The sequence below is a fragment of the Pinus tabuliformis genome, chromosome 6, assembly GCF_031772625.1.
Source record: "Pinus tabuliformis cultivar Carrire ecotype Pingquan chromosome 6, CPIR1, whole genome shotgun sequence".
NCBI lineage: Eukaryota > Viridiplantae > Streptophyta > Pinopsida > Pinales > Pinaceae > Pinus > Pinus tabuliformis.
Genome location: NC_142292.1, coordinates 133,861,452 through 133,886,427, shown reverse-complemented (window position 1 = coordinate 133,886,427; position 24,976 = coordinate 133,861,452).

The window sequence follows — 24,976 nt, the reverse complement described above, 5'->3', positions numbered from 1 at the left end:
CGACAATGGTTAATCCGAGGTTTACCGTTTGTAATACGTGCGTGTCTGGCGTCGTTCCCAACGAGGGAGGATTGATCCCCTCACTGGTTCGGACACGAGCTCGTGCTTCTCCTTTAAGAGGAGCTTTCCCAGAGTACAAATGAAACAATTGGATTTATCCTACCACAAGATGAGCTACTTCTTTGGTTTTGCTCTCTTGGAGAGTTAATTACTCTCCTACTCCAAGACACTAGCCTGATCTATATTGGTGTTTCAGAGCCCTAGTAAATAAAAGTTACTAAGTTGATTTTACTTTAAGCGTTAATTTTATGGCTTTCTTTAAGACAAAAGGTAGTGGAGATGAAACTGATGGTGTGTAGACTCGACCGAAATCCACTAAAAAGATGCACTTAGGATGATTTATACTAATTTTTTCTTTTTCAATGAATTTCCTAGCTAAGAGAGTTGGAGAATGCAAACTTGATATAAAGACAACTTTCTTGGCAATGAAAAACAAAGAAACAAACTCTTTATCTTTTCAAAACATACGACACATGACCACTAATCACTTCACGAAAATTCCTTTTTCTTTCAAAGACACAAATGCTACCAAAGCAAACTTTCCTTCAAAAGATATTTTTGTATTTTTCCTAATTAATAAAGCATGTAAAACTTACGTTAACAAAAATCAAAGTTAAAAAAAAACTATGGCAATCAAATCAACTCAATTTCACTCAAAATCAAATCTAAGAAAAAAGCACCTAAAAGTAAATCTAAAGAGTCAAAAGCTTACTAAATATGATTCCTGGATGTTTTACTCAGTCAAAATGTAACTAAGGACTAGTTAATGTAGAAGCAAAAACCAGTCAAAACAAAAATCAAATCTTTTGTTATTTTCTCAAGAATAAAATTCAAAGTTCAAACAACAAACTTTTTCGAGATTTGCAAAGAGAAGACGCAAAGGTAGGTCTCTCACAAGGGAGAAATCTATAACAGGCCCGACTCCTAAGAGGACTGAACAAAACCAAGGAGATCCAAAGTTTGACAACCTCTAATGCCAAAGTCACTATAGGACCAGTTAAAAATCAAACCCTAAGGCAAAAACCCTATGAATTTCACTAAAACCCTCGACACTGACGAAACAAACTTAGGTGAATATTTATGGCAGAAAACCAGTGGATCTGGGCAGAAAAAACAAATTAAAAACTAAAACTAAAAGGAAAAAAGGAGAAAATTGAAATTTTCTTAATTTTGACAGGGGTACGCAGGCGACCTGTTTGCACAGGTGCGGGTACGCTCTGTTCACAAAGAGACAGTGCGTATAGGTACGCACTGTGCTCAACTTAGAGGCTGCGTACTTCTAGCAAAACAAAGAAAAACTAAAATCTAATTTAACCCTAAGCTAGCCCACCCAAACACACAGTCAGACAGCCAAAAACCAGAAAACAAACGACTTTTCTCAAATCAAAGTTTGATACAAAGGAAAAACATTCACATCAATGGATTCCCCAGTGGAGTCACCATTTTTTCATGCGGAAAGAGTCATTAGTGCGGACACAACCGACCTCCCTAGAAGCAAAAGCTTTCTAGTGACAACCAAAACAAATAAACCCTACCTTTCTCTAAACATTCATTGCAAATACAAGTAATCAGGGGATCTTTAACATACCTTTAGTCCAACGCTTTGTAGTAGTCCAGCCTCGCCGATCCGGATGAGCTCCTCCTTCTCTTCGAAACCTGCATTCACTAACAAGCCAAAAGATTAAATAGCACCTAATAAACTCATAAAACAATACATATCTATCATATAGACCAAGGAGTATATGAAACAAACCATGAATAAGAATCCGTTGAAAAAAATAAGTTCATTTGTATTAAAAGGTAACAAAAGGAACCATTACAACCTGAGCCTTGGTGTTGTGCAAGTCCCTCCTAGGGTCCAACAAGAGTTTTCCTTTACTTTGATCAGCTCACCCACTCTCAAATAAGGCTAGGAAAGGATGGGAATCTCTCCTCTCAAGATTTACAAGGGAGTCCCAATTCCAGCAGCATCTACCCTTAGGAATGTTCAGCTTTCAACCTCCCCCCCTTTGGCCCAATTCCTGTATTTATAGTGCTCTAGAGGAAGTTATTCAGGTCCACCATCAATGGGATAAGCCCCTCTTTGGATGGGATAGCTCCCCTCTTGATGGGATAAGTTCCTCTTTGGTAGGGATACATGAACCATCTGAAGGCGCTTCATACACGTCAAACAAGCTTCTAGAATGCTCTAGAAATGACCACAAGTAACTTTTTTAGAGTGAAACTTGCGCCTTTTGACCTTTACAGGAGTACGCACCCTCCTCTTTACATACAGAGCGTACAAGTACGCAGGTATTGTGAACTTGGGGTGCGTACACGCAGGTAAGGCTAAGAGAAACTGCGTACCCAGAGATATATAGATTTTTAATGACTTTCTCTCTTTCTTGAAGTTTGACATGGAGAGCAGAGGTATGAGGCTTGCCAAGGAGGATAGTGTGACAGTTGATGGAGCCATACTAACTGCAAATAGTCATGGTGACAAATTTTAGTGTAACAGATTGCCCCCTAAAGTGCGAAGCTTGTAGTAGATAAGGGTTTCATATCATCTAGGAAGGGTGAAGTACTTTATCATTTCAAGGATTATCTTGTGGAGAGCCCAGTCGGAACTTGCAAGTATTCAACACAAAATACATATATATGATCATATCATCGCTGAGGTAGGCATTCCCATACTCAGATTGAAAACTTTAACTAATTGACTATCTACTGCTCTGATACAGGAATGATTCTGCAGTACATCATAATCATAGACTTTTGTAGACACAGTATGGATGCAGCCATCTGTTTATAGTTAGTATATTGTATAATGTATACAAAACTCCTCGCAGCCTGGATGGTGGAAACTAGATCCAGGGTCTTCATTTCTACTTCCCGAACAGGTACGATTCTATCCATGCGAATAAATGAGTTGATGTCGAACATGGTAGAAACCACTTGATTACCAGTCAATGATGTAAACTGTTAACAAGCGTGAGAGAGACCACCAGTGATGTCAATGGTTCTCAAAGTACCCAGTACAATCCATGAGATGTGAATGAATGAGTTGATGTCGAACATTTCACGGAGTCATTCGATCGAAAGTCAATGATGTAAACCGTCGTCAAAGGCGAGAAACCTGCCATTGATGCATGCAGATTTCAAGGTACTGACGATTCCTAGGTCATCTTTCTAGATAATGTGCTGATGTCGATAGAAAGCGACCCGTTGTAGGCAAGCCCACAACACGAAATCATAGGTCAAGTTGAAGAAATGTAGCTGTAGGGACTGACTCAGGGATGGTCAAAAATGGATGACGAGTATTTTGCAGATGAATGTTCATTACAGAGACCTCTTGAACACATAACGACACGACAGATGGCTTGGTGACATTTGACCCAAAGTTAATACCTGGCTAAAGACTTTCAATGTGGTTTGATCCACTGTGAAGCAAAGGATTTCCCCACCCAGGTGAATGAAAAGTGTCGTGTTCAAGAGTGGTAATAAGGCTTCTTCTGAGACAAAGGATAACAAATGGGCTCATTTTTCTCTCTTTTCCCCCACCATTTCTGGCAAGTACCTCTTTATTTTTTACAAGCTTGAGGAGGATAACATATGCTTGATTATAAGCTCATCCTTCGGATGAGTCCAACTTAGTTTTGATTCGAACCCTAAGAAGGAGTGGTCCGTTCCTGTTTGTAATCGAACAGGTCCTTTACTGTGAAATTTTAACGAGTCTAGTATAGGAGAAATTCGGCGTTTTTCATTTTTAGAGAGTCTGAAAAAACTTAAGAAGACTCCAGGTTGAACTTTTTCATAAAGTTGTGTCTCCCAAGCCCGAAAAAGTATAAAATAATACTTGAGAGAACCGCTTATTCTTGCGACCAAGGAGTACTTTCATGATTAGTGCCTCTGACCTGAAAAGTAAAAAGCGATCAAGGACACGTCGTTTTATTTCCAGTATCGAGTTTGAAACGACAAAAACCCGGCAATCTTTTCCTGTTTTTACGGTCAGAAAAGGGCTATAAGGGGACCGTCTTTTAATTATGTTTTAACGAGTGTAAAAGAAACGCTCGGCGATCTTTTCATGTTTTAGGAGTCAGAAAAGGGCTTAAAAGATGACTCTGATGTTTTGGTTCGTGAAAAATGATAATTTTCCCCTGAAAGTCTTTTTGTCCTGCACAAAAACGACACATTACTCATACCTGTTTAAGATAAGCAAAAATGCATTGAGAAATATCCTTCCATGGTGAAAAATAAACAAACTTAGCATTCATTTATCCAAAAAACCTATAAAAAGACCTTTTACCATGTCATTTTTACCATTTTACTGTTGAGGGAGAGAAAAGGGCTTTTGGCAAGAAACTTCCCATGGACTTTGCGGAGAATCCGACCGTCGGAATCGAGTGTCGTCTCTTTCAGGTATTTCACAACATCCTTCTCTTTGTTTTCATCTGTTTAGAATTTCATTTTAAGCCCTAGTTTGATTTTTTGAGGGCTTTGGGGTTTTGAGGATCTGCCTTTCGGGGTACGCAAATGCCCCATGGGCGACCTGCGTACCCCGACATTTTCGTTAATGGGAAAGTGGCAGGAGTACGCAGCCTACCTTCAGAACAGCTACGTACCCACGCTCTGTTTTCTGAACACGGGGTGCGTACTCCGCGCAAAGCAATTTCAAAACCCCAAATCTCAAAACTAAACCACTAATTTTTGATTTAATGAATTCTAATGAATGTTTTTTGGTGTGTAGATTGCCCACCATGCTTGATTGGCGCGAAAGAGAACACAAAGATGTCGATTTGGCTGCAATAGATCATCAACCCTCCATTGATGCTTTGAAGGCATGCGGTCTCTACAAATACTGGGCCATACCTGGCATGAGGGCCCAGGTGCGATTCTTAGAATGGCTGGTTGAAAGGTGGAACATCCAGGATCAATGCTTCTACATCGGAGGGCACCAGCTTGAGATAGAGCCCTCAGACATATATTTTCTCACTGGTTTGCCTAATAGGGGCGAGAAACTGACTCTGTCCGGGACTAGGCCGGGTGGCCAATCCCTTGCTAGCCTCCGGCTAGAGTGGTGCAACAATCAGAACCAGGAGAAAGGGATAGAAATCAAATACATATCCCTGCCTGAACTTTTGGTAATTGCCTTTACAGTTACTAGACTCTGCGGCGCAGCCGCTTTGCATATTGCCACCGGGTCCCAAATGCGGATGGCGATAGATTGCTACCAAGGCACCATTTTCAATTGGTGTGACGCTGTGTTGGCCAATATGAAGGGCCAACTGACTAGGGCAAAGAACGGGCAATTAAAGACCTTTGGGTATGGGCCTCTAGTTGTGAGCTTTTCCCTAGAGAGGGTTCCGATGCTAATCCCACAGCATCTCACTGTTGTAGCTGGGCCTCCTCGGGAGCCAAAGTTGATGCGATGGGTCGCGGTGATGACCCGGCATCCTGATGAGGGAGCGGGAGTCGTTCGATTTCCTGCGGGTTACTTTCACTGGTTGGAGGACTAGGTCTTTGCGATCCAGGATTTTCATTATGCCGGAGTAGATTTTCGTGGTGATCCGGACATGGTTCTTCCACAGGGAGAACAATGGGACGACAGAGGTACTTCATTTTTCACAAGTTTTTAAATTATTTACTTTTTTGTTTGTTTTTATATCGTCTCAAAACTGGCAGTGACAATTTCCAAAATGCAGATGTAGGTCCACAGCGTCCGGCCAATCTCCAGCCATTCGAGAGAAGAGTACCAGTTGAACCAGCACCGGCCCCACAGGATGTGGCCGCAGAGACCTTAGCCGAGCTGGAACAAGACCTAGAGCGTCTCACGGCGGACATACCAGAGACGACTATAGACGATATTCCTATCCGACTTCAGCGCTATGTGGTCGCAGTCCCAGGACCTTTCAGGAGGTTCCTATGTAGGGTAGCGCGGGAAGTGGTCTCGTATAGAGACCACCACCAGTGATTGGCTAGTCACTTTTTATAGAGACATGTGACATTTTTGGTTTTTTGTACTTATCATTTTTGCTGATCATAAGGTGTTTTTCAACCTATGATCGAAGACGATGTATATTTTTTGACACACTCCTATCTATATATATATCATTATTACCAGCTTATCTTGTTAAACATGTATGATGAAATGTTTTTAAATTTACATTTATGATTATTGCAAATGTCTGTCCAACACTCGAGAAGCAACTGCATCTGCTAATGTATTTAATGACCTTGGAATATGCTGATATTCAATGTAATCAAATTCACTTTCCAAGAGGCGCACTCTCAAAAATAATCTTAATAACACTGGATTTCTAATGCCATATACTCTATTAAGCTATAATACAACGAGTTCAAAATCTAACCTCACTATCAAACTTCGAATCCCGAATGAAATAGATTCAGATAATAACTCAATTACTGCACTGTATTCTGCAATGTTGTTTGTTGTTTGACCGAGGCTCACCCCATGCATAGAGACTAACTCGTCAGAGGGCGAATAGATAACCCAAGCCGCGGAAGAGATATTCTGTGTACTACGACAAGCACCATCAGCAAATCCAATGTACGTTTGGAGAGGCGTGGACATCTGCAATATCAAGAGTAAAACCAAGATAAGCCAGAATAACGACGAAAAACACACTCTCTAAGCTAAGCACACTGTCTATACTAACAAACACACCAGCTAGAAAGAAAAAGTAACCTAACTAAATCTCCATACCCATCATTTAAGCATAATACCTCTTTAGGTAAAGTCCATTTCTGGGCTTACCCAAAGAGTCCCCATCAAAATCTACCAGCTCATAGGCCCCTTTTGCTAACTTTCGCTTGACAATGTAGGGCCCATGCCACATAGGAACGAATTTTCCAGCACCTAATTTATCGTGAGCTTGATCATATAATAGCACTAGGTCTCCTTCCGAAAAATTACGAGGGGTCACGTTGCGATCATACTGAGCTTTCATCCTTTTTGCGTGAGTCTCGATTTCCAATGCAGCGTCACGTCGAGTCTCATCTAATTTAGCTAAGTATAATAGACGCTTCTCCTCTTCGGAAGTATCTGGAAGTAATTCGATAGCCATTTGAAGTGATGGGATTTCTCATTCAATGGGCAACACTGCTTCCAAACCATAAACTAGTTGGAAAGGAGTGAACCCTGTTGATGTTTTCCCTGAGGTTCGGTATGCCCAAAGCGCTGAAAATAACATGTTGTGCCAATTCGACCGATGAATACCAATGATTCGTCGGATCGTGATAACTAGAACTTTGTTGATGGACTCAACCAAACCGTTTGCTTGGGGATAATAAGGACTAGAACTATCATGACGCAAACCAAGCTGGCTTGTAAGTTTTGTCATCATAATGTTTCGAAAATGGCGCCCATGGTCAGTGATTATCGCTTGTGGGACACCAAACGTAGCAATAATATGATTGAATATGAAAATCGCAGTTGTCTTACCGTCTGCTTCGAATGTAGGCATCGCCTCGGCCCACTTAGTAAAATAATCAACCGCAAGGATGATATACGCATGCCCCCCGGCCGAGTGAGGGTTACATGTAATAAAATCGATACCCCATTTAGCAAAAGGACCAACGGCAATTATAGGGTGGAGAGGAGTAGGTGGTGCACGCATCTTGCGATCAAACACTTCACAGTTGTGGCATTTTCGGACCGCAATGATACAATCTTTAAACATGGACGGCCAGAAATAGTCAGCACGCAACACCTTCTGAGTTGTGGCATACCCAGACATATGACCGCCACACGCTCCAGAATGACAGTCATTCATAACCCTTTCTGCCTCTTCATGAGTTAAGCAATGATGAAAAACCAAATCTGCCCCACGACAATAAAGTGTATCTCCAATAATTTTGTACTGTTGGGACTGGAATCGAATTTTTCGGCGTTCCGACTTTGAGGCTTCGGGCCGAAAGGATTGGGTTTCAAGATAGACAATTATATCCCCATACCACGGATCTAAATTTCTGATGAGAAACAAAGATTCGTCCGCAATGGGTTCCTCTGCCACAGTTTCCATGTCAGCACGCGGGAAGTCACACATCAATTCCGCAGAAACCAAGGATTTCTTAGACTTAGACTTTTCAAACTCTAGGTCGAACTCTTGCAAGATAACAATCCATTTAGAGTAATTTCCCCCTAGCAATTGTTTAGTCAAAATGTAAATCATAGGGTTGCAATCCGAAATGACTGTAGTTTTACGGAGAAGAATGTAATGACGAAAACGTTGGACAGCCTGAACAGCTGCCAGGGCCAATTTCTCCACATGCGAATATTTTAGCTCAGTGGGATTTAACGTCCTACTAAGATAATATATCACATGTTCCGTTTCGAATTCATCTTCCTGTACTAATACCATTCCAATGGTGGAATGAGCGGCGACGAGGTACAAAAATTAATCCTGGTTGTAGTTGGGAGGATGCAGCAACGGTGCATGGGTCAATGCATGCTTTAGCACATCAAAAGATTTCTGAGCTATCTCATCCCAAGAGAAGTGAGCAGTTTGTTTCAACAACCGGGTAAAACCCTTGGTAATCTCGGCGTAGTTAAGAATGAATCGGCGTAAAAAGTTTGTTTTCCCTTGCAAACTTTGGAGTTGGCGCAGACTCGAGGGAGGAGGCAATTTGATGATAGCTTCGACCTTCGAGGGATCGACGAATGTTGGCTTTTGAAACTAGAAATCCCAGCAATCGTCCCACTTCGATGCAGAAGACACATTTGTGTGGGTTAAACCGTATACGATAATGCCTACACCTCATAAAAATTGCTCGTAAATGGACAAGGTGATCGGCTCGACGTAAGGAGTGAGCGGGCAAATCATCGAGATATGGTTGCACAATGTGTTTGATGTCATGAAATGCATAAGACATTGCCCTTTGGAAAATGGATCCAGCATTCTTAAGCCCAAAAGGTAATTTTCAATAAGCAAATGTCCCCCATGGACAAATTAAAGCCGTTTTTGGTTGATCGGCAGGTAGAATATTGATTTGGTTGTAACTGGAAAAACCGTCCATAAAGGAAAATATTTCACTGCCGGCACAATCATCAATTATTTGATCGATATAGGGCATTGGATAGTTGTCCTTGGGACAAGCACGATTGATATCCCTATAGTCGATACAGATTCTTATTGTTCCCTGCTTTTTGTTAACCGGAACAATATTCGATACCCAATCCGTTAACGGGATCGGATAAATGAAACTGCTTTCAACAGCTTCTCAACTTCTGCTTTGATTGCAGGCGCTTTCCGAGGGTGTATCTGACGCAGACGTTGCCGAACGGGTTTAGCGTCCGGGTAAGTCTTGATCTCATGAACAAAAATGGAGGGATCAATTCCTGGCATTTCCTCATAGGACCAGGCAAACACGTCGCGGAATTCTTGAAATAGGGCCTTGTATATTTGAATTTCGTCATCTGAACACGAGGCCCCTATTTGAAAACAAGAATATCTGAAGCACCCATTTTGAGAGGGCCGAATTGGAAACTTCCTTTCCATATTTCCACAGATGCTTTAGATACAGCTCTAGGAGCTGTGTTGGGACAAAAGGATTTAGTTCCTTATGCAATTTACTACACCAGTAAAAATTTGACTCCCACCGAGTTAAACTATACTATGACTGAAAAAGAGTTCTTAGCTGTTGTTCATGCAATCAATAAGTTTAGACACTATATAACTGGCTATGAAACTTTTATCCATACTGATCATTCTGCAATTAGATATCTCATGAATAAACCTGTTACTAATGGCGGAGTTACAACATGGCTCTTACTTTTACAAGAATTCAATATTACTGTGTTGGATAGACCAAGGAAACAAAATACAGTAGCTGATTTCTTGTCTAGAATCCAAAATACTAATGAAGATTCTCATATAGAGGATAAGTTTCCAGATGAGTATTTATTTGCAATAACTAATAAGACTCCTTGGTATGCAGATATTGCTAACTATTTGGTTGCAGGAAAGCTACCTCCACATTTATTTCCTGGTGAAAAAAGAAGAATTATTCAGGAGAGTTCAAGTTATTCATGGATTTATAATGAATTGTTTAAAACAAGGCTAGATTGTGTGATGAGAAGATGTGTTCGGGAAGATGGAATGCCTGACATCCTCAAGGCATGTCATGATGAACCATGCGGTGGACACTTTTCTGATAAAAGAATGGCCTATAAAATCCTTTCTTTAGGATATTATTTGCCTTCCCTTTTCAAAGATGCAAAACAATATGTCAGAAGGTGTGACAGCTGCCAAAGAGTTGGGAGACCGACTCTTTCAAATTAAATGCCAATACAACCACAGGTACTCATCGAACCCTTTGAAAAATGGGCTTTAGATTTCATTGGACCTATTAATCCACCATCTAAATAGAAAAAGGCATATATTGGTATCACTGATTATGTCACTAAATGGGTAGAAGCCAAAGCATTGCCTTTTCCCACTAAAAATTCAGTTGTTCAATTTCTTTTTGAGGATATTTTTACTCGTTTTGGTGTCCCAAGAGAAATTGTGACAGATCAGGGAAGTCAATTTTCATCTAACTTGATGGAGAATCTTATGGAAGAATACAAAATCAAGCACAAAAAATCTACTCCTTACCATCCACAAGCAAATGGCCAAGTGGAGTCTACAAACAAAGTTCTTGAGAGCATCATCACCAAAACTGTTCATCTACACAGAAAAGATTGGGCAGAAAGGCTTCTTGAAGCCTTATGGGCCTACAGAACTACATGGAGGAATACAACAGGACATTCTCCCTATGAACTTGTTTATGGGAAAGAAGTCCTGCTCCCCATTGAGTTTCAAATCAAGACTTTCAAGATGGCAGTCCAGTTGGGGATGAATCTATCAGAAGCCCAAAAGCACAGAATGGAGCAGTTGAACGAGCTAGATGAGATCAGACAAGAAGCAATTTTAAAGACTGATCTAGTTCAACATCAAAGAGCTAAGTGGCATGACAGATACATCAAAGAGAGAAAGTTTCAAGAGGGAGATTGAACATTACTGTTTGATTCCAAGTTCAAAGACTTTAAAGGTAAATTTTAGACCCATTGGCTTGGGCCATATGAAATTGACAAAGTCTTTAATAATGGAGTAGTAAGAATCAAGACCATTGATGAATTTCAGATTTCTTTTCTTGTGAATGGCCACCGATTGAAAATTTATCACAAGCCACTCTCAAAAGAAGAATTTGTCAAGATGTTCCAAGTGAATTCTGTAATAAGGCTGGTGGAGAAGAATCCTTCTTCCCCACCAGCCTAGCCTCTGATGTTCAGTTAAAAAAAATAAATAAAAATAAAAATAAAAAATTGTATAAGCCTGAAAACCAATCATAGATTGGCAGTCTTATACAGAAAATATAGAGTGAAAATCAAGGACACTTGACACTCTATATTTTCCAAAAAATCTCCTCTCCTTCTCTTTCCATCTTCACTCCACCTCATTTTCCATTCCACTTCATCTCCATCTCATTCACATTTTCTCTTCACTTCACTCCGCTTCATTTTCATTCCATTCCACTCATTTCATTTTCATTTCATCAGTAAAAGTTCCTTTCAGGACTATTTTCACTCAGTTAGTTCTTTTCTAACCATATTTGTTCAGCTAAGTGGGTGCTGTCACAGTTTCCGCAGCTGGAAGCAGTTTCCGCAGCCAGAAACGATTTCCGCAGCCACCACCACTCTGTTTTTCAAATTCGCAGTCAAAATATTAGTACAAAAATCATGAAAATGCAGGTGTAAGTAAGCAAATTCCATGAAGACATGGAGCATCTCCAAGACATCAAAGAAAGAACAGTTGGTTAAAAGCTATGGGCAAGAAATGACAAAGTTTCCAAAGATATGAGCAATTTTTTATATAAAATAGCAATTAAAGTCATGATTATGCATAGTTATCAAACCATGAAAAGTTCTACTATGTGCAATGATTCGATACGATAGCTCCATTACCCACTCCTATCCCACGATATTACTCCATACACCATGCATTCATTTCTTAACGGTCTCATGATGGGTTTTCGGGTTTAAACTCAAGTTGACTACACTTTCATTTGCCACCTGCGCTCATAAGATGTGACCAATCTCTTTATGGCTCTTCTTCACTGTATTTTCCGCAGCCATCTATTAAAACATGTGATCTCCTGTACGCAGCCGCTAATTAAAAAAAAGAGATCTTGCCTCCACTACTGGTCACTTACCATTTCATTTAAGACCTTCCTTTCATACACACGCACTTCAATTTGTAAACCCATTCACTATTGTTTATCCTCTGTTTCGCCTGTAATCCGAAGCATTCCCGTTACCTGCTATCGATTGCAGCCATTTCCTTTTACCATAAACCCTGCAACCGAGCTACTTTCCTCTGCTAAAATCCTCATACGCAATTGCATCCTCAGTTGAAATTTAAAACAGGGAAAGGAATGGGAAAACTACTAAGGGCAGAGCCAGAAGGACCGAAATATCTAGAAGGTTACCCTCAAGCCAAGGATTTAATGAAGAAAGCTAAATGGTTATGGTTCATTCAAAGATTTAAAGGCTATAACAAAGAAGTAACCAAGGATTTTGCACAGTCATTTGATGGTCAGAAAGTGGAGATTGGAGATTTGAAGCTCACGGTGACCGAAACAACAGTAGCAGCTGCCACAGGCTTACCTCAGGAGGGTGAGAGATGGTTCAAAAATAAAAGCGTGGATGAACAGGCATGGAGAATCATGCTAAGAAACCCAGGTATGGACACCACCGTGTTTACTAAAGGAATTCCTGTTCATGCATTGAAGGAAGAATGGGCTAGTCTGCTGTTAGTTATCCAAAAATTTGTCACCTGTGAAGGACGCTTTGGTTCGATGTATATGTACCATGCTAGACTGTTGATGAATTTCTTAGAAAATAAGACTCTTAATTTTCTTTATTTCTTACTCTTGAGTTTGAAGAAGATGAGCATTACAGTCCAAAAACAAATAGGCAATGTAGACCCTCATCTATACCATCATGGACTTATAAAAATTCTTATTGAAGACCACTTAAAGAAAAACAAAGATACATGGGAGAAATTCTTGATAAGAAACTACTTCCAAGAGCCATCTGAGGCCTCTGAAAGTAGCACACCGAAGACACCAAGAAAAAGTAGGAGAAGAGAAAAGAGCACTACAGTCCAAGACTCACCTACTATAAAAACTCAAGAAACTGGTCAAAAAGAAGAAGAAGATAGAACTAAAGACAAGAAACAGAAGAAAGAAAAAGGCCAAAGGACCATCCAAGAAGTCTACCAATCCCCTGAGCAATCCATATAAGAGGATTATCAACCACTGTTAGAAAGATTAGTACATCGTCAGGCTGCTGCTATAGCAAAGAAAAAGGCAAAAGGAAAATAGAGTATACAAGAAAAGAGTACTAGTCCACCATACTTAAGGAGAAGCACAAGGTTAAGAGGAAAAGGGAGTAAAACACAAATAAAACAGCCCCACTTCATTGACTTGGGTGGAGAGACACCTGATAAAACTCCAGCTGGTCGTAGTCCACCTCATCCTCAGCCAAGCATTGAAATCAGCCCTCCACATGATGAAAGCCCTTCTCGGCCAGAGTTAGAGAGCAGTCCTCCTCCTCCACCAGATTTTGAACTCAGTCCAAGAAAGACACATGAAGTAGACCCCAATCAACAGGAAGTATATGACTACTTGGAATCATTAGAAAAATCAGTTGTAGGTCCAAGTACCACTCTTCCACTAGATGCACAAGTTCAGTCCTTAAAACAGGAGGTATTTGAATTAGAAGTCCTAAACAGGCATATCAAGCAAGAAAATGAAGCACTCAAAGAGCAGAGCAAAGTAGATAAAATTATTCATGATAACACTATGCTCCATTTAGGACTATGGCAAAAGAAAAACAAGAAACTGAAGAAAAAGTGCAAAAAGTTGAGCAGAGCATTGATTAATCTCAAGTTCATATGTCTAATAAGGAAACCAAGAATGGTGGTAGCACCAAAGAAGAAGAAAAGAGGGCTAGATGTCCTAGCAGAAGCATCAGAACATATGGACTGTTTATGAGTGATTTGGCTGATTTGAGGGGACACACTCCATGTACACGTCACTTGCAGCTTACCCATGTGGCCGGTTTCTCCATTGGACACCTGTAGCATAGCCTTTAACAAAATGGCTGCGGAAACTTGGGCTGGCTGCAGAAAGTGACAAGCTTCCGTAGCTGCTTGAACAAAAATCTAAATCAAACAACAGTCATAAACATAGTTAGGAAACCATTTCATAAGCTCTTTTTAGACTAATATGCAACGATTTGACAGCTTGGTGGATGAAGTAAATGGAAAAAGAAGGCTGAAAGGGTATATAGGGAAGTGCAGGTTTGGGACTCAACATGTGGTTTATTAAGTAATTTCTCAGAGTGAAACAAATCTTTCTATGATAAAATTGGCCATACATGGTGGACTTTGATCCATTTAGTAAATTATGGCTAGATGATTAATTTTTTCTTTATAACAGATTGTTCCCCAATGTACGAGTGTTAGGATAAAAAGGTATGATCGAAGTACGTTGTAAGGACAAAATCATTAGAAAATGGAGTGGAGTCAAGAGAGAGAGAGAGAGAGAGAGAGAGTGATGGAGTTGAAGCGAAAGAGGACAGTGACAGAGGGGACAAGACCAATGAAATTCTCCTTTTATGTTGTGGTACCAGATCTCAATGAGGTGGGGGAGGCATACCTATACCTATCGAGATAACTTAATACAAAAAGAATGATGCACTCAAAAACATGAAAATAAGTAATAAAATACATGTTGAATGGTACATGACATGCTGGCATAAATGAGCCAGAAAATAATACAATGTGTCCCATATACATAATGCACCAAGAAAAAACATGAGCCAGGACTGAATATAATAACATATGAGTACATCAGATATAATAGCCCTTCCCTAAAAAAGTGGGCGGGAGGGGGGTTGAACAACCAAAGAAGCCATGCTAAACAGGAAGGGGCTCTACAAAGTTGAATACATCATCTGAAGGAGACCGTAGACGTGAATGCTATGAACAGTGCAAGCGGCAGGAACCAAGCCCATCAAATCTATGGAACTACATCTGAGGTTGTAGTATAATATGAAGCCATTTGGGCATGTGGGAGATTACCTGAAGGGCCACCCCCTCATGAGGTATAAAACATCTCACACACTCTCGGGAATCACTGGTATAATCTTCTGCATTACAAGACTATCAAGTGTATGAATCACGAACATGAAATAGTCAAGTCAAAGGGAAATGATGAGTCCCTTTGCTTGATCCAAGGTACCAAACAAGAGTTGAAGCTAGAACCGAGATACACTGCCATCTAGGCCGTTCTCCTGGAATAGTCATGGTGATGTTGAAAAAATAGGGCCCGCCATAGGTGAGGCAATGAGGATCCTCAAGTAAGGCATGAGGGAAAATAGTAATGTGACTGATGGAATAACAACTGGGAGAATGGGAAAAATAGGACCGAGGGACAAACATACGACTTCTCTTGTCAGAGCATAAAGTGCGTGGTTGACCTGGCAGCAATTGAATCTACTCCGAAGGGGATGGTGGACCGTATGACTTAAGGAAAAAATGGATAACATGGGATGAATTGTATGAAAATATGGATGGAATACAGTGGCATGATCTAATGGGATGTGAAGTAGACTCCATGGATGCAAGGGTGACTCATCATGGATACTCTGAACAAGGGTGACTCAATCACGCTACCACACAGAATAGGCCTGATGGGGACCATGAAGACATGAGAAAATGATGGTTACTCATGAAGAAAATAGACATGTGATACAACTAGTACTAAGGGGAGGTAGTCTCCAAGGTACAAGCATCACATATGAAGAAATTTGATTTTAAGAGGTGACAAAGTGACCCTTCTTGGAAAAATGGTTTCCTAGTGAAGTGCCAGAGAATCAAAAACTAAGAAAGACCCATTATAGTACTCGAGGAGAGATTTCCAATGGTGTTAATAGTTCTTCAAACTGAGATAAGGTGTAGTCATAATGGGCGATGAAAAAATTATGGCTTTTTCCATAAAAGGACTTTTCCCTTCAAATTTGAATTCATTTTCTAAGTGAGCTGTGGTGAATTTTGTAGAGGAGGAAAAGGGCCTAAATCTTGTGGAGATCGTAGTGGAAAAATTGACCATCAAAATCAGGCTTAATGACTTTTAGGTAGTTGGCCTTACTCATCTCTAAATATGACCTTAATTCTTCTTGGAACGATGATTCCTAGTGAAGAATTAAGGGAAGAGGAAAATGAGAATGAAATACTAGATGAGGTCTAGAATCATCGTCGCCCACTAAGTAAAACATGGGGACTGTGTGGTATGACATAGAGTAGAATATTTGAAGATATGGTATCAAATGTCTACGATATTTGATATGAATATGGCTTGCCAGAGAGGTCAATAGGAAAAACTATCGAAGGAATGGAAGGATAATCAACCATACATAGATCCGGTGGTGATCTAAGCCAAGACTTATGTTAATCAATTGAGAAGATGGCTAAGGGAAAACTATCATTCCCCCAAGCATGGGATACTGCTTGCAAGCATATGTGATGGAGATTGCTGATCTAGTATGCAAATGTTGGAATGATGCCCCCTAGTAGGAGGAGTTTGTGGAGTGCCATTGTGTTTCGAGTGCTGGAAAAATGGATCCAAGCATCTTAGCGCAACTTGGCACAAGATCCTCCAAAGGATGATAAGGAGAAGTAGGGGCCTATGTGACCCCAAGTATGTTATGGGCGTATTGGATGTATTTAGAGTGGTGCAGTCCAAATATGGAAGGAAGTTCGCATGACATTGCATATCGTTCCAAGGATAATCAAGGGTAGTCATGGCTTCCATGATGTACTCATTAGAATGGAAGATGGGGGTATGGGAGGAAGATTGACTACATGATGCCATGGAGATACTTGGTGCATCATCTTGAGAAAGAAGGTTCACATACGCATCATATGAACTGGTAGATGGAAAGTATACCGATGTTGAGACCTGGGCTTTCGATGAAGGAGGTTTGATAGAAGCAAACACGAAAACCTAAAACAGGTTTTCCTACAAGGAACTCAAGGATGATGACATGTAAAGGATATGGACTATGGAGTCCATCATCTCGACATTGAGGGGAGGGATCATGATGGCGGGACAAGAGTCCCCCTATTCTGGTGTACTAGTGGTACTAGAATCCATGGGTAGAGGAGTAGGTGATCCACTACGAGTGGCCTCGTATTCACAAAGCACTTGAAATTAATCATGAAATTTGTTGAGATGACAAAAAAAATGAGAATAGTGACCATAATGATCACACAAGGCACAAGGGTGACTTGTGTGCAACGTTTTGAGTTTCTTGGTTGGTACGAGTAAGGTAATTTGGACCTCATGGAATTTTTCCTTAGGGAATGTTTCATGAATAAAATGTTTGAGATGAGGAAGCTCGGGACAATTATTGGTGGCATTCCCAACAACCTCACGCAAAGCACATAAGGGTGTCGACTTTAGAGGTTTGGGGGTTGGAGGAGCTTGGGCAGCATTGTCCTTAGGTTCCTGTTTGGTGGCTTTCGCAATAGGAGTGGGTTCCTGTTGAGGTTCCATTGGAACTGAAGTAGTGACAAGAGTCATAGGGACCAGTTGAACTGGGGTCAAAGAATGATATGTTCTAAGCTCACAAGGCGGAGTTCTCGTAGGGGGATAAATGTACCACATTGGGATCCCCAAAGAAATATTAGGGAGGACCAACAAAGCCATGACAGGGATAGAAAAGATTCCTAGAGGAGGAAACAAGGAAGGTATCTATCCTGCCGGGTAACGTCCCAGCAAAACAAATCTTGGATGGTTGAGACCTAGGGGAATATTTCCTAGTGGGAATAAAGGGGGGCACCCACAAAAGGAGGAGGTCCTTGGGGGGTGGAACTGGATGGCTCTGCTGAGATGGTAACCGCAGGGTGTTGAGGATCTAGTTGTGGATCAGATGTACCAGACCACTTTTGAGAAGCGTATGATGCTTGTAACATGCAAACACTCAAAGATATTCCCTTCATGGGGGAATCACATCTTGTAGAAAACTGCAAATGTGATGGATGACATGGCATAAGTTCAACTACGACCCAAGAGAATATTTTAATCTAGAGGGGCATCAATAACCTCAATGTCTAGATGAAAATTCATTCCCACAAGAGTCACTGGACAATTAAAATATATGCCAAAAGGCTAGGAGGAGTGACCGTCCCAAGCATGCAAAGTGATGGTGGATGGCAATAGCTCAGGGGACTTGAGTTGCTTCCAAACAATAGCAGACATCACGTAGGTGAATCACCTTCGTCAATAATGTATTGGAAGATGATGGAATTACGAACTTGGGCTAGTATCTAGAAAGGAACGGATGAAGGTAATGGAGGATGTTCTTACGTATCAACAGGTAAAAAATAAAATGATCGTCCGAGGGATCTAGTGTGCCTAGAGAAGTTAGTAGAGCTTTCTTTTGAGATAGGCATGACTAGAGGACTTCCAGCGTTGACATGGCAGTAGGTGATTGTGCCAAGTTGTCTACTATATTGTATGTATGGGAAACTCACTTAGAAGATGTGTTACAATGTAATGGTCCCTTTGAGATCTTAGGAATTGACTCAACTTTAGGTTGGTGGATCTGTAGAAAACCATTTCATGTCGTAAGAGGCCTAGTAAATGCTTTGTTTTTGGACTCAGTGGCGGACGAAGTTGATGGCTTGTCATATTGACACAACTGAGTTTTTAAGTTGACATGAGAGGTATGAACCTCGTAAAAATTCATCATGAGGATATGGTAGTCACCAGGACTAGAAGGTTGGAGAAGATGGGCTAGTTGACCTTGCTAAGATTGAGTAGCAACAAATCCTTGCTGAGGGAAAGGATTTATGAGCATATCCAGTTGAGATGGAGTAGGACTTTAAGGATGTTTCTGTATGGGCAGTTAACCTCTAGAAGTTGTTTGGGCTTACCACATTTGGCAAATCTAGGGTAAAAGGGGACACTCATGAGTATAATAGCTATGTACACCACAACATGCACAAGGCTTGTTCATACGAATAACCTTGTTCTGCTTGGGCTGGTTTCCTTGTTGCTGGTTGTTAGTTAGGCTAGTTCCCCTAGGGTTCATTAGGTTGGTTACCCTTGTTCCCTTTCCCTTTATTATTTTTCTTTGAATTTTGGGGATTGGTTGCACTTTATTGTGCAAATAGTTGACCCTAAGGGGGTGGTGGCTACTGGGGATGAGGATGCATGGGAGGCAGCGACACTAATTCCTGAGGGGTTGGAGCACTCGACAGTGCATATGTATAACATGGTCAAGGGGCAATAATATGGTAGATACGTTGAGCACTAGTTGGCCCTGACATCTGCTGATGTGGTTGGGTAAATGCGTAAGGGGTGCTTTGGCCTGAATACACGTTGCTGGTAGAAGGGGCATAAGAATTAGAGGAACTGGTACCCCCCTGCATATAGCCATAACTCGGCTGTGTATATGGTGAAGGATGTGAAATAGATCCAACGATACCATCAACGAAGTGATATGCCCCCGGTGCATTGGCACCACCAAGAGGAGGGAGGACTTGTATAACCGTATATACGTAACTAGATTGAGCATAAATAAAGTCATATTTCAGAGCAGTTTGGAGAGCCTCTTCCTCTGTATGAGGAAATTGAGACACGACATCTTTGGTAATAGGTGCTAAAATAATTCTAAAAAACAAATCGAGGTAGACACGATCTTCGAATGGCAGAGCACAACACATGCTCCTCCTTCTACGCCATTCCTGGACATGATCAGAAAGGAGGGTGGGAGAGGACTGATGAAATGCGGTCAAGAGCTCCGTACCAGTGATGTATCAGAGAGGTAAATAAAAATATGAAAGGAATTCTTTAGCAAGCATCACGAAAGTGGAATGAGAGGCGGCGGGCTAGTCAACATACCACTTCGCAGTATCTCCATTCAGTGTGTATTGGAACAACCGAAGATAGATGGAATCATCAGTGATGGAATTAGATGAACACCACATATGGAAGTAGTGGACGTGATTGGTAGGGTCCTCTCCAGAATTACCCTGAAATTTGGGGATGTCGGAGGGAATCTTAGTCGGCATAGCTCGCCAATCAACATCATGGTGTATAGCGTCATTTATCAACTATTTGAAATTCGGGAGGCTTAACCTAGCCATGAATGGTAGCATGGGAGTTGTTGGAATAGTTCCTGAGATGGTTCCGCTAGATCTGACCGCCAGGGTAGAACTGGAGCCAACAGTAGGTTGGGTTCCTGCACTTGCAGTGGGTCCTGACATGATGACGTAATTCGTTGAAGGAGCCTCGAAATCAGATGAATCAAAAGAGGAGTTGGTATGGGGACCTAGAGGATTATGAGCTCAAACTCTATGGGGAGGAGTAATATGCCCAAGAGAAAACTAGGGATGAAGGCCTAAGAGTCTCCGAGACAAACACCATGGTGGCGCAGTGGTTGTGAGGCACAAGTGACACGGAAATGGTGAAGGGAGATAAAAAAAAAACATGTTTTTGTCCCTGTGCAGGGATATAAATTAAATAAGTTAAGTCTTGGCTTGGTGTTGTAAACCAAGTTCCCTTCGATTAATGTGTGCTTGTGTGTGCAAGTGTGTTTATTAATTAATTTGAGATCATGTTTGAAAAAAGAAAAATATTGCTGAAATAAAATGAAATTAAAAACAAAAAATCAACTTTCTAAACCCCACCCAAATTGGGTTTTCAAACACTATCCTAGTTGGTGGCGAATTTAACTGAAAACACATGAAAAATTCCAAGATATCTAACTATCGGTGTGACAGGGATCAAATGACACTATGCTACTAGAAAGTGGTACAACAATAGCAAAAAAACAGGGGGGAAAATCGCTACAAAAAAGATAAGGAGATGGGTGTGAAACCTAGGGCAACCAATGGGATCTTATGGAAAATGACCAAACAAGGTTTGAGATGAAAATCTGGATGGAAACAACCTATTTGTGAAGATTTGAAACATGAAGGTACAGATCTAGACAATATTGTTGAAAGCTCTCCAAAAACTTAGACTTCTTACTTAGCTAAACTCCTCCTATAAAGGTGGAAGCATACTAGAATCCCTAAGGGGCTAAATTCCACTTCGATGATAAAATCATAGTAGATCAAGTCCTAAGCAGGGTAGGATAGTGGTCAACCAACCCAATAGACAGCTCTTGGAAAAACCCAGAAACAGATTGGAAAAAATCCCAAAAAACCTAAAATCTCATGTATTGACCTGATTTTTGAGATATCACACTTTTTGGGAAAAAAGTGCATTCTATACCTCCATATTGCACTTTTGGGGTACAAAAGTAGGATTTATGCTCCTTGATTCTCGGTTGGCAAGTCTTGGAAAAATTTGCTGTCTCTATCTCGGTTGGTTCCTGTGACCTGCAGAAAAGACCAGAAAACTTATGGAAGTTAGAAATTTTACTGATCTAGGGTTAGAAAGCTATTAAACAACAATAAGAGACTGAAAAAAAAAAAAAAAAAAAAAAAAAAAAAAAAAAAACACCTAAGCTGAAAACTAAAGGTCACCCAGGTTTTCAGATCAGAATTAAAAATGCAGTGAAGTCGCCAAATTGTGATTGACAATAAAAAAATCCATGATGATGCCTCTAGCAAAGCTATAAGATCAACTCTAGGCTAGATATATTACAAGTTTCCCTATGACATTTATTTCATCAGCAAACATGTGTCCAAGGTTGAATTGAACTATATTGTGACTAAAAAAGAGCTCCTAGTTGTTGTCCATTCCTTGAATTAATTTAGACATTACATCATTGGTTACCATACCTTTTTACATACTGACCATGCTGCTATTAAATATTTGATGAAAAATCTTGATGTGAATGCCAAAATTATTATATGGTTGATGTTATTACAATAGTTCGATCTAACTACCATTGATAAGCATGGTAGAGAAAATATAGTTGCAGAATTTTTTTCTAGACTTACTCTGCCTGCAGGTGAGGAAGGAATGGTTGATGATCAACTTCCATATGAGCACTTATTTGCTATTTTAGTTCTCTCTCCATGGTTTACTGACATATCCAACTACTTAGTGGCTGCACAGTTCCTTCCAAATATGTCCTCGAAGGAAAAGAGAATAATTATAAGAAAGAGTGCCCCATTCACTTGGATTGGGGGAAATCTCTTCAAGCTAGGCCTAGATCAAATTTTGAGGAGATGTATCAGGGAGGAGGAACTCTTTGACATCCTTCTGGCCTATCCTGATGGGCCTTGTGGAGGTCACTTTGTAGCCATGAGGACAACATTCAAGGTACTGCAAGCTGGATACTACTAGCCCACTCTCCACCAAGATACAAGAAGATACACTAGTTGATGTGACCAGTGCCAAAGAATTGGGAAACCTACTCCTAGGGATGAAACTCCTTTGCAACCTCAAGTGGCTCTTGAGCCATTTGACAAGTGGGGCATGCATTTCATTGGGCCCATTGATCGACCATCAGGGCAGAAAAGGTACATAATTGTGTGCACTGATTATTTGACAAAGTGGGATGAAACCAAGATTGTAAAGGTAGCAAAAAAAGAGAAAGTGGTTGAGTTCTTAAGGGAGAATATATTTTACAAGTTAGGGTAATTTTTGGTGCACTAAGATGACTTTATAAATTGATCTTAATCCTACATTAATATGTCAACCTGGGATTCATCTTTCTATTTCAAGGTTGTAAGCATTTTCTGTGAGATAACAATCAGAGATTGGAATGCAGGTAATTAATCCTAAACTCTAACTAATCATCACATAAATAAACAATTTCTTAACAACTCATTCCTCTTAAAAATGCAGAACAAGAATTATTCTATGATTCGAAATTGGAAAGATAAATCAATTGAAAACTAGTTTCAAACACATATCTTAATTTAATATCCTAATTCCAAAAGGAAATCAAGTTGAATAATCAAATCCACATGTATTAAAGGAAACTACTCAAATCAAGCTAATCAAGAGGAACATTCAAAACTAGAAGTAAGTGAGAAAAGCATATACAAAGAGGAAACAACAATCATATACAAAACTTACTTCCTGTAAACTATAAAAATGATATTAACCGAGCTATAATATTTTCGCTAACTCAAACTATAGAAGGAACAACAATATGAATCTTGATGATAAAGCGTAAAAACCATAATACAAATGAGCAGTAGGACTTTGAGCAACTGGTTCCAAAGCCTCTAGAAGAAACTACTATAGAAACTCAATACGCAGATTTAATGTCAGACATCAAGTCTTTCATTAACTACAAAAAAGGAATTACAAAATCACTTCAACCTTTAATGTTCAATAGGCATTCACATTCTTGTTGGAATTTTACAATGATTAAAAAATTTACTTTTCTTTTTTATTTACTAGCGTTATATATCTTCTATGAAATGCTAGCAAAATCAGAGCTTATCTTGAGAATCAAAAGATCCTTAGGATTTCTCGGCTGAAAAATTATATTTCCACATCAATCCCGTATTTTGCCTCCCGCCTTTAGCATGGTCTGCACAACTGTAACAACAACATCTTCCTTTCTTGGCATTGTTTTCTTATCCAAAAGGAACAACAGTTGTCTAATCCAGTCATCGTGCATCTAAACAAGTGAAAACTTAGCCTTTTAATACTAAAAGTATGTGATTTGTTCATACTGATTTTTATTCGCTTTTCATGGTCTTTCTTTGAGAATGTGCTCAAGATGAGAGTAAATTCATGAGAAACATATGATTAATCAAGTAAATGAGGAGGAAAAACATACCTTTTTCATGACCCAACAATACCCTAGAGAGCTAGTCATTGATCAGGGAGCTTAATTCACCTCACACCTAATTGAAAATTTGTTGGGGAAGCATAAGATGAAACACAAGAAGTCAATTTCTTATCATCCTCAGGCCAATGGAAAATTAGAGGTTACCAACCAAGCATTGGAAGGCATCCTCACCAAGGTTGTGAGTAACAACAGAAAATATTGTGCTAACAGACTAGTGGAGGCCACTAGGGCCTATAATACAACCTCAAAGACAACCATTGACTTCACCTCTTATGACATGGTCTATGGGAAGAAGGCTCTACTCTCGATTGAGTTTGAGTACAATGCTTCGAAAATGGCATCACAATTGGAGTTGGATGTTACAAAGGCACAATAAGAGAAGCTACTCTAGCTAAATGGTTTAGATGAATTCAGGAAGCAGTTTCCGCAGCCAGAAACGATTTCCGCAGCCACCACCACTCTGTTTTTCAAATTCGCAGTCAAAATATTAGTACAAAAATCATGAAAATGCAGGTGTAAGTAAGCAAATTCCATGAAGACATGGAGCATCTCCAAGACATCAAAGAAAGAACAGTTGGTTAAAAGCTATGGGCAAGAAATGACAAAGTTTCCAAAGATATGAGCAATTTTTTATATCAAATAGCAATTAAAGTCATGATTATGCATAGTTATCAAACCATGAAAAGTTCTACTATGTGCAATGATTCGATACGATAGCTCCATTACCCACTCCTATCCCACGATATTACTCCATACACCATGCATTCATTTCTTAACGGTCTCATGATGGGTTTTCGGGTTTAAACTCAAGTTGACTACACTTTCATTTGCCACCTGCGCTCATAAGATGTGACCAATCTCTTTATGGCTCTTCTTCACTGTATTTTCCGCAGCCATCTATTAAAACATGTGATCTCCTGTACGCAGCCGCTAATTAAAAAAAAGAGATCTTGCCTCCACTACTGGTCACTTACCATTTCATTTAAGACCTTCCTTTCATACACACGCACTTCAATTTGTAAACCCATTCACTATTGTTTATCCTCTGTTTCACCTGTAATCCGAAGCATTCCCGTTACCTGCTATCGATTGCAG